General features: G+C 46.5%; 1 protein-coding gene across 1 annotated transcript in view; it reads left to right on the top strand.

Moving 5' to 3' along the window:
• The window catches only part of DNAlig3 (DNA ligase 3), a gene marked incomplete in the record, with an annotated part of 346401 nt that overhangs the window by 287724 nt on the left and 44514 nt on the right, over positions 1–14163 (top strand).

Below are 14163 nucleotides of genomic sequence, written 5' to 3'. Positions count from 1 at the left end.
AGGTTATCACAAGTGCGGCAGCTTAGGAGTGAGATAGTGGGTTATCACATATGCTGAAGCATAGTAGCGAGATATGGAGGTTATCACAAGTGAGGCAGCATTGTAATGAGATACGTAGGATATCACATGTGAGGCAGCATAGTAGTGAGACAGGGAGGTTACCACATATGAGGCAGCATAGTAGTGAGATAGGTTATCACATGTGAGGCAGCATAGTAGTGAGATAGGGAGGTTATAACAAGAGAGGCAGCACAGTAGTGAGATTGGGAGGTTAGCACATGTCCTTGAGCATAGTAGTGAGATAGGGAGGTTATCACATGTGACGCAGCTTAGTAGTGAGATAGGGAGGTTATCACATATGCGGCAGCATAGTAGAGAGATAGGGAGGTTATCACATGTGAGGCAGCATAGTAGTAAGATAGTGAGGTTATCACATGTGAGGCAGCATATTAGTGATAGGGAGGTTATCACATGTGAGGCAGCATAGTAGTGAGATAGGGAGCTTATCACATGTGCGGCATCATAGTAGTGAGATAAGGAGGTTATCACATGTGAGGCAGCATGCTAGTGAGATAGGTTATCACATGCGAGGCAGCATGCTAGTGAGATAGGGAAGTTATCCCATGTGCGGCAGCATAGTAGTGAGATAGGGAGGTTATCACAAGTCAGGCAGCATAGTATTGAGATAGGGAGGTTATCACAAGTGTGGGAGCATAGTAGTGAGATAGGGAGGTTTTCACATGTGAGGCAGCATAGTAGTGAGATAGGGAGGTTATAACAAGTGAGGCAGCATAAAAGTGAGATAGGGAGGTTAGCACATGTCCTTGAGCATAGTAGTGAGATAGGGAGGTTATCACAAATGAGGCAGCATAGAAGTGAGATAGGGAGGTTATCACAAGTGAGGCAACATAGTAGTGAGATATTGAGGTTATCACATGTGAGGCAGAATAGTAGTCAGATAGGGAGGTTATCACATGTGAGGCAGCATAGTAGTGAGATAGGGAGGTTATCACAAGTGAGGCAGCATAGTAGTGAGATTGTGAGGTTATCACATGTGAGGCAGCATAGTAGTGAGATAGGGAGGTTATCACATGTGAGGCAGCATAGTAGTGAGATAGGGAGGTTATCACAAGTGAGGCAGCATAGTAGTGAGATTGTGAGGTTATCACAAGTGAGGCAACATAGTAGTGAGATATGGAGGTTATCACATGTGAGGCAGAATAGTAGTGAGATAAAGAGGTTATCACATGTGAGGCAGCATAGTAGTGAGATACGGAGGTAATCACAAGTGAGGCAGCATAGTAGTGAGATTGTGAGGTTATCACATGTGAGGCAGCATAGTACTGAGATAGGAAGGTTTTCACATGTGAGTCAGCATAATAGTGAGATAGGGAGGTTATAACAAGTGAGACAGCTTAGTAGTGAGATAGGGAGGTTATCACAAGTGAGGCAGAATAGGAGTGAGATAGGGAGGTTATCACAAGTGAGGCAGCATAGTGAGATAGGGAGGTTATCACAAGAGAGGCAGCATAGTTGTGAGATGGGGGTTATCACGTGTGCAGCAGCATAGTACTGAGATAGGGAGGTTATCACATGTGCAGCAGCATAGTAGTGAGATAGGGAGGTTATCACAAGAGAGGCAGCATAGTTGTGAGATGGGGGTTATCACATGTGAGGCAGCATAGTAGTGAGATAGGGAGGTTATCACATGTGAGGCAGCATATGAGTGAGACAGGGAGATTATCACAAGAGAGGCAGCATAGTTGCGAGACAGGGAGGTTATCACAAGTGAGGCAGCATAGTAGTGAGATAGGGAGGTTTTCACATGTTAGGCAGCATAGTAGTGAGATAGGGAGGTTATAACAAGTGAGGCAGCATAGTAGTGAGATAGGGAGGTTGTCACAAGAGAGGCAGCATAGTTGCGAGACAGGGAGGTTATCACAAGTGAGGCAGCATAGTAGTGAGATAGGGAGGTTATCAGATGTGAGGCAACATAGTTGTGAGATAGGGAGGTTTTCACATGTGAGGCAGCATAGTAGTGAGATAGGGAGGTTATAACATGTGAGGCAGCATAGTACTGACATAGGGAGGTTATCACATGTGCGGCAGCATAGTAGTGAGATAGGGAAGTTATCACATGTGAGGCAGCATAGTAGTGAGATAGGGAGGTTATCACATGTGCGGCAGCATAGTAGTGAGATAGGGAAGTTATCACATGTGAGGCAGCATAGTAGTGAGATAGGGAGGTTATCACATGTGAGGCAGCATAGTAGTGAGATAGGGAGGTTATCGCATGTGAGGCAGCATAGTACTGAGATAGGGAGGTTATCACATGTGAGGCAGCATAGTACTGAGATAGGGACGTTATCGGAAGTGAGGCAGCATAGTAGTGAGATAGGGAGGTTATCACAAGATACGCAGCATAGTAGTGAGATAGGGAAGTTATCACATGTTTGGCAGCATAGTAGTGAGACAGGGAGGTTATCTCAAGTGAGGCAGCATAGTAGTGAGATTGGGAGGTTATCACAAGTGCGGCAGCTTAGGAGTGAGATAGGGGGTTATCACATATGCTGAAGCATAGTAGCGAGATAGGGAGGTTTTCACAAGTGAGGCAGCATTGTAATGAGATACGGAGGATATCACATGTGAGGCAGCATAGTAGTGAGATAGGGAGGTTGCCACATATGAGGCAGCATAGTAGTGAGATAGGTTATCACATGTGAGGCAGCATAGTAGTGAGATAGGGAGGTTATCACATGTGAGGCAGCAGAGGATTGAGATAGGGATGTTATCACATGTGCGGGAGCATAGTAGTGAGATAGGGAGGTTTTCACATGTGATGCAGCTTAGTAGTGAGATAGGGAGGTTATCACATATGCGGCAGCATAGTAGAGAGATAGGGAGGTTATCACATGTGAGGCAGCATAGTAGTAAGATAGTGAGGTTATCACATGTAAGGCAGCATATTAGTGACATAGGGAGGTTATCACCTTTGAGGCAGCATGGTAGTGAGATAGCGAAGTTATCATATGTGCGGAAACATAGTAGCGAAATACGGAAGTTCCCACATGTGATGCAGCATAGTAGTGAGATAGGGAGGTTATCACATGTGCGGCATCATAGTAGTGAGATATGGAGGTTATCACATGTGAGGCAGCATGCTAGTGAGATAGGTTATCACATGTGAGGCAGCATGCTAGTGAGATAGGGAGGTTATCCCATGTGCGGCAGCATAGTAGCGAGATAGGGAGGTTATCACATGTGAGGCAGCATAGTATTGAGATAGGGAGGTTATCCCATGTGAGGCACCAAAGTAGCAAGATAGGGAGGTTATCACATATAAGGCAGCATAGTAGTGAGATAGGTAGGTTATCACATGTGAGGCAGGATAGTAGTGAGATAGGGAGGTTATCACATGTGAGGCAGCATATTAGTGAGATAGGGAGGTTATCACATGTGAGGCAGCATATTAGTGAGATAGGGAGGTTATCACATGTGAGGCAGCATATTAGTGAGATAGGGAGGTTATCACATGTGCGACAGCATAGTAGTGAGATAAGGAGGTTATCACGTGTGCGGCAGCATAGTACTGAGATAGGGAGGTTATCACATGTGCGGCAGCATAGTAGTGAGATAGGGAAGTTATCACATGTGCGGCAGCATAGTAGTGAGATAGGGAGGTTATCACATGTGCGGCAGCATAGTAGTGAGATAGGGAAGTTATCACATGTGCGGCAGCATAGTAGTGGGATAGGGAGGTTATCACATGTCCGGCAGCATAGTAGTGAGATAAGGAAGTTATCACATGTGCGGCAGCATAGTAGTGAGATAGGGAGGTTATCACAAGTGCGGCAGCATAGTAGTGAGATAGGGAAGTTATCACATGCGAGGCAGCATAGTAGTGAGATAGGGAAGTTACCACATGTGCTGCAGCATAGTATTGAGATAGGGAAGTTATCACATGTGAGGCAGCATAGTAGTGAGATAGGGAGGTTATCACATGTGCGGCAGCATAGTAGTGAGATAGGGAAGTTATCACATGTGAGGCAGCATAGTACTGACATAGGGAGGTTATCACATGTGCGGCAGCATAGTAGTGAGATAGGGAAGTTATCACATGTGAGGCAGCATAGTAGTGAGATAGGGAGGTTATCACATGTGAGGCAGCATAGTAGTGAGATAGGGAGGTTATCACATGTGAGGCAGCATAGTAGTGAGATAGGGAAGTTATCACATGTGAGGCAGCATAGTGGTGAGATAGGGAAGTTATCACATGTGCGGCAGCATAGTAGTGAGATAGGGAGGTTATCACATGTGAGGCAGCATAGTAGTGAGATAGGGAGGTTATCGCATGTGAGGCAGCATAGTAGTGAGATAGGGAGGTTATCACATGTGAGGCAGCATAGTACTGAGATAGGGAGGTTATCACATGTGAGGCAGCATAGTACTGAGATAGGGACGTTATCGGAAGTGAGGCAGCATAGTAGTGAGATAGGGAGGTTATCACAAGATACGCGGCATAGTAGTGAGATAGGGAAGTTATGACATGTTTGGCAGCATAGTAGTGAGACAGGGAGGTTATCTCAAGTGAGGCAGCATAGTAGTGAGATTGGGAGGTTATCACAAGTGCGGCAGCTTACGAGTGAGATAGGGGGTTATCACATATGCTGAAGCATAGTAGCGAGATAGGGAGGTTATCACAAGTGAGGCAGCATTGTAATGAGATACGGAGGATATCACATGTGAGGCAGCATAGTAGTGAGATAGGGAGGTTACCACATATGAGGCAGCATAGTAGTGTGATAGGTTATCACATGTGAGGCAGCATAGTAGTGAAATAGGGAGGTTATCACATGTGAGGCAGCATAGGATTGAGATAGGGATGTTATCACATGTTCGGGAGCATAGTAGTGAGATAGGGAGGTTATCACATGTGATGCAGCTTAGTAGTGAGATAGGGAGGTTATCACATATGCGGCAGCATAGTAGAGAGATAGGGAGGTTATCACATGTGAGGCAGCATAGTAGTAAGATAGTGAGGTTATCACTTGTGAGGCAGCATATTAGTGAGATAGGGAGGTTTTCACATGTGAGGCAGCATAGTAGTGAGATAGCGAAGTTATCATATGTGCGGAAACATAGTAGCGAAATACGGAAGTTCCCACATATGATGCAGCATAGTAGTGAGATAGAGAGGTTATCACATGTGCTGCAGCATAGTAGTGAGATATGGAGGTTATCACATGTGAGGCAGCATGCTAGTGAGATAGGTTATCACATGTGAGGCAGCATGCTGGTGAGATAGGGAGGTTATCCCATGTGCGGCAGCATAGTAGCGAGATAGGGAGGTTATCACATGTGAGGCAGCATAGTATTGAGATAGGGAGGTTATCCCATGTGAGGCACCAAAGTAGCAAGATAGGGAGGTTATCACATATAAGGCAGCATAGTAGTGAGATAGGTAGGTTATCACATGTGAGGCAGGATAGTAGTGAAATAGGGAGGTTATCACATGTGAGGCAGCATATTAGTGAGATAGGGAGGTTATCACATGTGAGGCAGCATATTAGTGAGATAGGGAGGTTATCACATGTGAGGCAGCATATTAGTGAGATAGGGAGGTTATCACATGTGCGGCAGCATAGTAGTGAGATAAGGAGGTTATCACGTGTGCGGCAGCATAGTACTGAGATAGGGAGGTTATCACATGTGCGGCAGCATAGTAGTGAGATAGGGAAGTTATCACATGTGCGGCAGCATAGTAGTGAGATAGAGAGGTTATCACATGTGCGGCAGCATAGTAGTGAGATAGGGAAGTTTTCACATGTGCGGCAGCATAGTAGTGGGATAGGAAGGTTATCACATGTCCGGCAGCATAGTAGTGAGATAAGGAAGTTATCACATGTGCGGCAGCATAGTAGTGAGATAGGGAGGTTATCACAAGTGCGGCAGCATAGTAGTGAGATAGGGAAGTTATCACATGCGAGGCAGCATAGTAGTGAGATAGGGAAGTTATCACATGTGCAGCAGCATAGTATTGAGATAGGGAAGTTATCACATGTGAGGCAGCATAGTAGTGAGATAGGGAGGTTATCACATGTGCGGCAGCATAGTAGTGAGATAGGGAAGTTATCACATGTGAGGCAGCATAGTACTGACATAGGGAGGTTATCACATGTGCGGCAGCATAGTAGTGAGATAGGGAAGTTATCACATGTGAGGCAGCATAGTAGTGAGATAGGGAGGTTATCACATGTGACGCAGCATAGTAGTGAGATAGGGAGGTTATCACATGTGAGGCAGCATAGTAGTGAGATAGGGAAGTTATCACATGTGAGGCAGCATAGTGGTGAGATAGGGAAGTTACCACATGTGCGGCAGCATAGTAGTGAGATAGGGAGGTTATCACATGTGAGGCAGCATAGTAGTGAGATAGGGAGGTTATCGCATGTGAGGCAGCATAGTAGTGAGATAGGGAGGTTATCACATGTGAGGCAGCATAGTACTGAGATAGGGACGTTATCGGAAGTGAGGCAGCATAGTAGTGAGATAGGGAGGTTATCACAAGATACGCAGCATAGTAGTGAGATAGGGAAGTTATCACATGTTTGGCAGCATAGTAGTGAGACAGGGAGGTTATCTCAAGTGAGGCAGCATAGTAGTGAGATTGGGAGGTTATCACAAGTGCGGCAGCTTACGAGTGAGATAGGGGGTTATCACATATGCTGAAGCATAGTAGCGAGATAGGGAGGTTATCACAAGTGAGGCAGCATTGTAATGAGATACGGAGGATATCACATGTGAGGCAGCATAGTAGTGAGATAGGGAGGGTACCACATATGAGGCAGCATAGTAGTGTGATAGGTTATCACATGTGAGGCAGCATAGTAGTGAAATAGGGAGGTTATCACATGTGAGGCAGCATAGGATTGAGATAGGGATGTTATCACATGTTCGGGAGCATAGTAGTGAGATATGGAGGTTATCACATGTGATGCAGCTTAGTAGTGAGATAGGGAGGTTATCACATATGCGGCAGCATAGTAGAGAGATAGGGAGGTTATCACATGTGAGGCAGCATAGTAGTAAGATAGTGAGGTTATCACTTGTGAGGCAGCATATTAGTGAGATAGGGAGGTTTTCACATGTGAGGCAGCATAGTAGTGAGATAGCGAAGTTATCATATGTTCGGAAACATAGCAGCGAAATAGGGAAGTTCCCACATGTGATGCAGCATAGTAATGAGATAGGGAGGTTATCACATGTGCGGCAGCATAGTAGTGAGATAAGGAGGTTATCACATGTGAGGCAGCATGCTAGTGAGATAGGTTATCACATGTGAGGCAGCATGCTAGTGAGATAGGGAGGTTATCCCATGTGCGGCAGCATAGTAGCGAGATAGGGAGGTTATCACATGTGAGGCAGCATAGTATTGACATAGGGAGGTTATCCCATGTGAGGCAGCATAGTAGCAAGATAGGGAGGTTATCACATATGAGGCAGCACAGTAGTGAGATAGGGAGGTTATCACATGTGAGGCAGGATAGTAGTGAGATAGGGAGGTTATCACATGTGAGGCAGCATATTAGTGAGATAGGGAGGTTATCACATGTGAGGCAGCATATTAGTGAGATAGGGAGGTTATCACATGTGAGGCAGCATATTAGTGAGATAGGGAGGTTATCACATGTGCGGCAGCATAGTAGTGAGGTAAGGAGGTTATCACGTGTGCGGCAGCATAGTACTGAGATAGGGAGGTTATCACATGTGCGGCAGCATAGTAGTGAGATAGGGAGGTTATCACATGTGCGGCAGCATAGTAGTGAGATAGGGAAGTTATCACATGTGCGGCAGCATAGTAGTGAGATAGGGAGGTTATCACATGTGCGTCAGCATAGTAGTGAGATAGGGAAGTTATCACATGTGCGGCAGCATAGTAGTGGGATAGGGAGGTTATCACATGTCCGGCAGCACAGTAGTGAGATAGGGAAGTTATCACATGTGCGGCAGCATAGTAGTGAGATAGGGAGGTTATCACAAGTGCGGCAGCATAGTAGTGAGATAGGGAAGTTATCACATGCGAGGCAGCATTGTAGTGAGATACGGAAGTTATCACATGTGCGGCAGCATAGTATTGAGATAGGGAAGTTATCACATGTGAGGCAGCATAGTAGTGAGATAAGGAGGTTATCACATGTGCGGCAGCATAGTAGTGAGATAGGGAAGTTATCACATGTGAGGCAGCATAGTACTGACATATGGAGGTTATCACATGTGCGGCAGCATAGTAGTGAGATAGAGAAGTTATCACATGTGAGGCAGCATAGTAGTGAGATAGGGAGGTTATCACATGTGAGGCAGCATAGTAGTGAGATATGGAGGTTATCACATGTGAGGCAGCATAGTAGTGAGATAGGGAAGTTATCACATGTGAGGCAGCATAGTGGTGAGATAGGGAAGTTATCACATGTGCGGCAGCATAGTAGTGAGATAGGGAAGTTATCACATGTGAGGCAGCATAGTACTGAGATAGGGAGGTTATCACATGTGAGGCAGCATAGTAGTGAGATAGGGAGGTTATCGCATGTGAGGCAGCATAGTAGTGAGATAGGGAGGTTATCACATGTGAGGCAGCATAGTACTGAGATAGGGAGGTTATCACATGTGAGGCAGCATAGTACTGAGATAGGGAGGTTATCACATGTGCGGCATCATAGTACTGAGATAGGGAGGTTATCACATGTGCGGCAGCATAGTAGTGAGATACGGAAGTTATCACATGTGCGGCAGCATAGTAGTGAAATAGGGAGGTTATCACATGTGCGGAAGCATAGTAGTGAGATAGGGAAGTTATCACATGTGCGGCAGCATAGTAGTGGGATAGGGAGGTTATCACATGTCCGGCAGCATAGTAGTGAGATAGGGAAGTTATCACAAGTGCGGCAGCATAGTAGTGAGATAGGGAGGTTATCACAAGTGTGGCAGCATAGTAGTGAGATAGGGAAGTTATCACATGCGAGGCAGCATAGTAGTGAGATAGGGAAGTTATCACATTTGCGGCAGCATAGTAGAGATAGGGAAGTTATCACATGTGAGGCAGCATAGTAGTGAGATAGGGAGGTTATCACATGTGCGGCAGCATAGTAGTGAGATAGGGAAGTTATCACATGTGAGGCAGCATAGTACTGACATAGGGAGGTTATCACATGTGCGGCAGCATGGTAGTGAGATAGAGAAGTTATCACATGTGAGGCAGCATAGTAGTGAGATAGGGAGGTTATCACATGTGAGGCAGCATAGTAGTGAGATAGGGAGGTTATCACATGTGAGGCAGCATAGTAGTGAGATAGGGAAGTTATCACATGTGAGGCAGCATAGTGGTGAGATAGGGAAGTTATCACATGTGCTGCAGCATAGTACTGAGATAGGGAAGTTATCACATGTGAGGCAGCATAGTAGTGAGATAGGGAGGTTATCACATGTGAGGCAGCATAGTAGTGAGATAGGGAGGTTATCGCATGTGAGGCAGCATAGTCGTGAGATAGGGAGGTTATCACATGTGAGGCAGCATAGTACTGAGATAGGGAGGTTATCACATGTGAGGCAGCATAGTACTGAGATAGGTAGGTTATCACATGTGCGGCATCATAGTACTGAGATAGTGAGGTTATCACATGTGCGGCAGCATAGTCCTGAGATAGGGAGGTTATCACATGTGCGGCAGCATAGTACTGAGATAGGGAGGTTATCACATGTGTGGCAGCATAGTACTGAGATAGGGAGGTTATCACATGTGCGGCAGAATAGTACTGAGATAGGGAGGTTATCACATGTGAGGCAGCATAGTTGTGAGATAGGGAGGTTATCACATGTGCGGCAGCATAGTAGTGAGATAGGGAAGTTATCACATGTGAGGCAGCATAGTAGTGAGATAGGGAAGTTATCACATGTGCGGCAGCATAGTAGTGAGATAGGGAGGTTATCACATGTGAGGCAGCATAGTAATGAGATAGGGAAGTTATCACATGTGAGGCAGCATAGTAGTGAGATAGGGAAGTTATCACATATGCGGCAGCATAGTAGTGAGATTGGGAAGTTATCACATGTGAGGCAACATAGTAGTGAGATAGGGAGGTTATCACATGTGAGGCAGCATAGTAGTGAGATAGGGAGGTTATCACATGTGCGGCAGCATAGTACTGAGATAGGGAGGTTATCACATGTGCGGCAGCATAGTACTGAAATAGGGAGGTTATCTCATGTGCGGCAGCGTAGTACTGAGATAGGGAGGTTATCACATGTGAGGCAGCATAGTACTGAGATAGGGAGGTTATCACATGTGCGGCAGCATAGTAGTGAGATAGGGAAGTTGTCACATGTGAGGCAACATAGTAGTGAGATAGGGAAGTTATCACATGTGCGGCAGCATGGTAGTGAGATAGGGATGTTATCATATGTGAGGCAGCATAGTAATGAGATAGGGAAGTTATCACATGTGAGGCACCATAGTAGTGAGATAGGGAAGTTATCACATATGCGGCAGCATAGTAGTGAGATAGGGAAGTTATCACATGTGAGGCAGCATAGTAGTGAGATAGGGAGGTTTTCACATGTGAGGCAGCATAGTAGTGAGATAGGGAGGTTATCACATATGAGGCAGCATAGTACTGAGATAGGGAGGTTATCACATGTGCGTCAGCTTAGTACTGAGATAGGGAGGTTATCACATGTGAGGCAGCATAGTACTGAGATAGGGAGGTTCACATGTGCCGCAGCATAGTACTGAGATAGGGAGGTTATCACATGTGCGGCAGCATAGTACTGAGATAGGGAGGTTATCACATGTGAGGCAGCATAGTACTGAGATAGGGAGGTTATCACATGTGCGACAGCATAGTACTGAGATAGGGAGGTTATCACGTGTACGGCAGCATTGTACTGAGATAGGGAGGTTATCACATGTGCAGCAGCATAGTACTGAGATAGGGAGGTTATCACGTGTGCGGAAGCATAGTACTGAGATAGGGAGGTTATCACATGTGCGGCAGCATAGTACTGAGATAGGGAGGTTATCACGTGTGCGGCAGCATAGTACTGAGATAGGGAGGTTATCACATGTGCGGCAGCATAGTACTGAGATAGGGAGGTTATCACGTGTGTGGCAGCATAGTACTGAGATAGGGATTTTATCACATGTGCTGCAGCATAATACTGAGATAGGGAGGTTATCACATGTGAGGCAGCATAGTACTGAGATAGGGAGGTTATCACATGTGAGGCAGCATAGTACTGAGATAGGGAGGTTATCACGTGTGCGGCAGCATAGTACTGAGATAGGGAGGTTATCACGTGTGCGAAAGCATAGTACTGAGATAGGGAGGTTATCACATGTGCGGCAGCATAGTAGAGATAGGGAGGTTATCACGTGTTCGGCAGCATAGTACTGAGATAGGGAGGTTATCACGTGTGCGGCGGCATAGTACTGAGATAGGGAGGTTATCACGTGTGCGGCAGCATAGTACTGAGATAGGGAGGTTATCACGTGTGCAGCAGCATCGTACTGAGATAGGGAGGTTATCACATGTGCGGCAGCATAGTACTGAGATAGGGAGGTTATCACGTGTGCGGCAGCATAGTACTGAGATAGGGAGGTTATCACATGTGAGGCAGCATAGTACTGAGATAGGGAGGTTATCACATGTGCGGCAGCATAGTACTGAGATAGGGAGGTTATCACGTGTGCGGCAGCATTGTACTGAGATAGGGAGGTTATCACATGTGCAGCAGCATAATACTGAGATAGGGAGGTTATCACGTGTGCGGAAGCATAGTACTGAGATAGGGAGGTTATCACATGTGCGGCAGCATAGTACTGAGATAGGGAGGTCATCACGTGTGCGGCAGCATAGTACTGAGATAGGGAGGTTATCGCATGTGCGGCAGCATAGTACTGAGATAGGGAGGTTATCACGTGTGCGGCAGCATAGTACTGAGATAGGGAGGTTATCACATGTGCGGCAGCATAGTACTGAGATAGGGAGGTTATCACATGTGAGGCAGCATAGTACTGAGATAGGGAGGTTATCACATGTGAGGCAGCATAGTACTGAGATAGGGAGGTTATCACGTGTGCGGCAGCATAGTACTGAGATAGGGAGGTTATCACGTGTGCGGCAGCATAGTACTGAGATAGGGAGGTTATCACATGTGCGGCAGCATAGTACTGAGATAGGGAGGTTATCACGTGTGCGGCAGCATAGTACTGAGATAGGGAGGTTATCACGTGTGCGGCAGCATAGTACTGAGATAGGGAGGTTATCACGTGTGCGGCAGCATAGTACTGAGATAAGGAGGTTATCACGTGTGCGGCAGCATAGTACTGAGATAGGGAGGTTATCACATGTGCGGCAGCATAGTACTGAGATAGGGAGGTTATCACGTGTGCGGCAGCATAGTACTGAGATAGGGAGGTTATCACATGTGCGGCAGCATAGTACTGAGATAGGGAGGTTATCACATGTGAGGCAGCATAGTACTGAGATAGGGAGGTTATCACATGTGAGGCAGCATAGTACTGAGATAGGGAGGTTATCACGTGTGCGGCAGCATAGTACTGAGATAGGGAGGTTATCACGTGTGCGGCAGCATAGTACTGAGATAGGGAGGTTATCACATGTGCGGCAGCATAGTACTGAGATAGGGAGGTTATCACGTGTGCGGCAGCATAGTACTGAGATAGGGAGGTTATCACGTGTGCGGCAGCATAGTACTGAGATAGGGAGGTTATCACGTGTGCGGCAGCATAGTACTGAGATAGGGAGGTTATCACGTGTGCGGCAGCATAGTACTGAGATAGGGAGGTTATCACATGTGCGGCAGCATAGTACTGAGATAGGGAGGTTATCACGTGTGCGGCAGCATAGTACTGAGATAGGGAGGTTATCACATGTAAGTCGTACACATCCAGGTTCTTTGCAATATTTGTGTATTAATTTGCAACACTGGCATGTTGAAGTTGTAGTTGCTGAAATTTCACTTTAACTTGTTGACAGCTGCTGCCTACTGACGATCATTGTTGACAGCTGCTGCCTACTGACGATCATTGTTGACAGCTGCTGCCTACTGACGATCATTGTTGACAGCTGCTGCCTACTTACGATCATTGTTGACAGCTGCTGCCTACTGACGATCATTGTTGACAGCTGCTGCCTACTGACGATCATTGTTGACAGCTGCTGCCTACTGACGATCATTGTTGACAGCTGCTGCCTACTGACGATCATTGTTGACAGCTGCTGCCTACTGACGATCATTGTTGACAGCTGCTGCCTACTGGCGATCATTTTTGACAGCTGCTGCCTACTGACGATAATTGTTGACAGCTGCTGCCTACTGACGATCATTGTTGACAGCTGCTGCCTACTGACGATCATTGTTGACAGCTGCTGCCTACTGGCGATCATTGTTGACAGCTGCTGCCTACTGACGATCATTGTTGACAGCTGCTGCCTGCTGACGATCATTGTTGACAGCTGCTGCCTACTGACGATCATTGTTGACAGCTGCTGCCTACTGACGATCATTGTTGACAGCTGCTGCCTACTGACGATCATTGTTGACAGCTGCTGCCTACTGACGATCATTGTTGACAGCTGCTGCCTACTGACGATCATTGTTGACAGCTGCTGCCTGCTAACGATCATTGTTGACAGCTGCTGCCTACTGACGATCATTGTTGACAGCTGCTGCCTACTGACGATCATTGTTGACAGCTGCTGCCTACTGACGATCATTGTTGACAGCTGCTGCCTACTGACGATCATTGCTGACAGCTGCTGCCTACTGACGATCATTGTTGACTGCTGCCTGCTGACGATCATTGTTGACAGCTGCTGCCTGCTGACGATCATTGCTGACAGCTGCTGCCTACTGACGATCATTGTTGACAGCTGCTGCCTGCTGACGATCATTGTTGACAACTGCTGCCTGCTGACGATCATTGTTGACAGCTGCTGCCTGCTGACGATCATTGTTGACAGCTGCTGCCTGCTGACGATCATTGTTGACAGCTGCTGCCTGCTGACGATCATTGTTGACAGCTGCTGCCTACTGACGATCATTGTTGACAGCTGCTGCCTGCTGACGATCATTGTTGACAGCTGC

This window comes from Cherax quadricarinatus, chromosome 1, assembly GCF_038502225.1.
Source record: "Cherax quadricarinatus isolate ZL_2023a chromosome 1, ASM3850222v1, whole genome shotgun sequence".
Taxonomy (NCBI): Eukaryota; Metazoa; Arthropoda; class Malacostraca; order Decapoda; family Parastacidae; genus Cherax; species Cherax quadricarinatus.
This window is presented reverse-complemented; position numbering and strand designations above follow the sequence as displayed.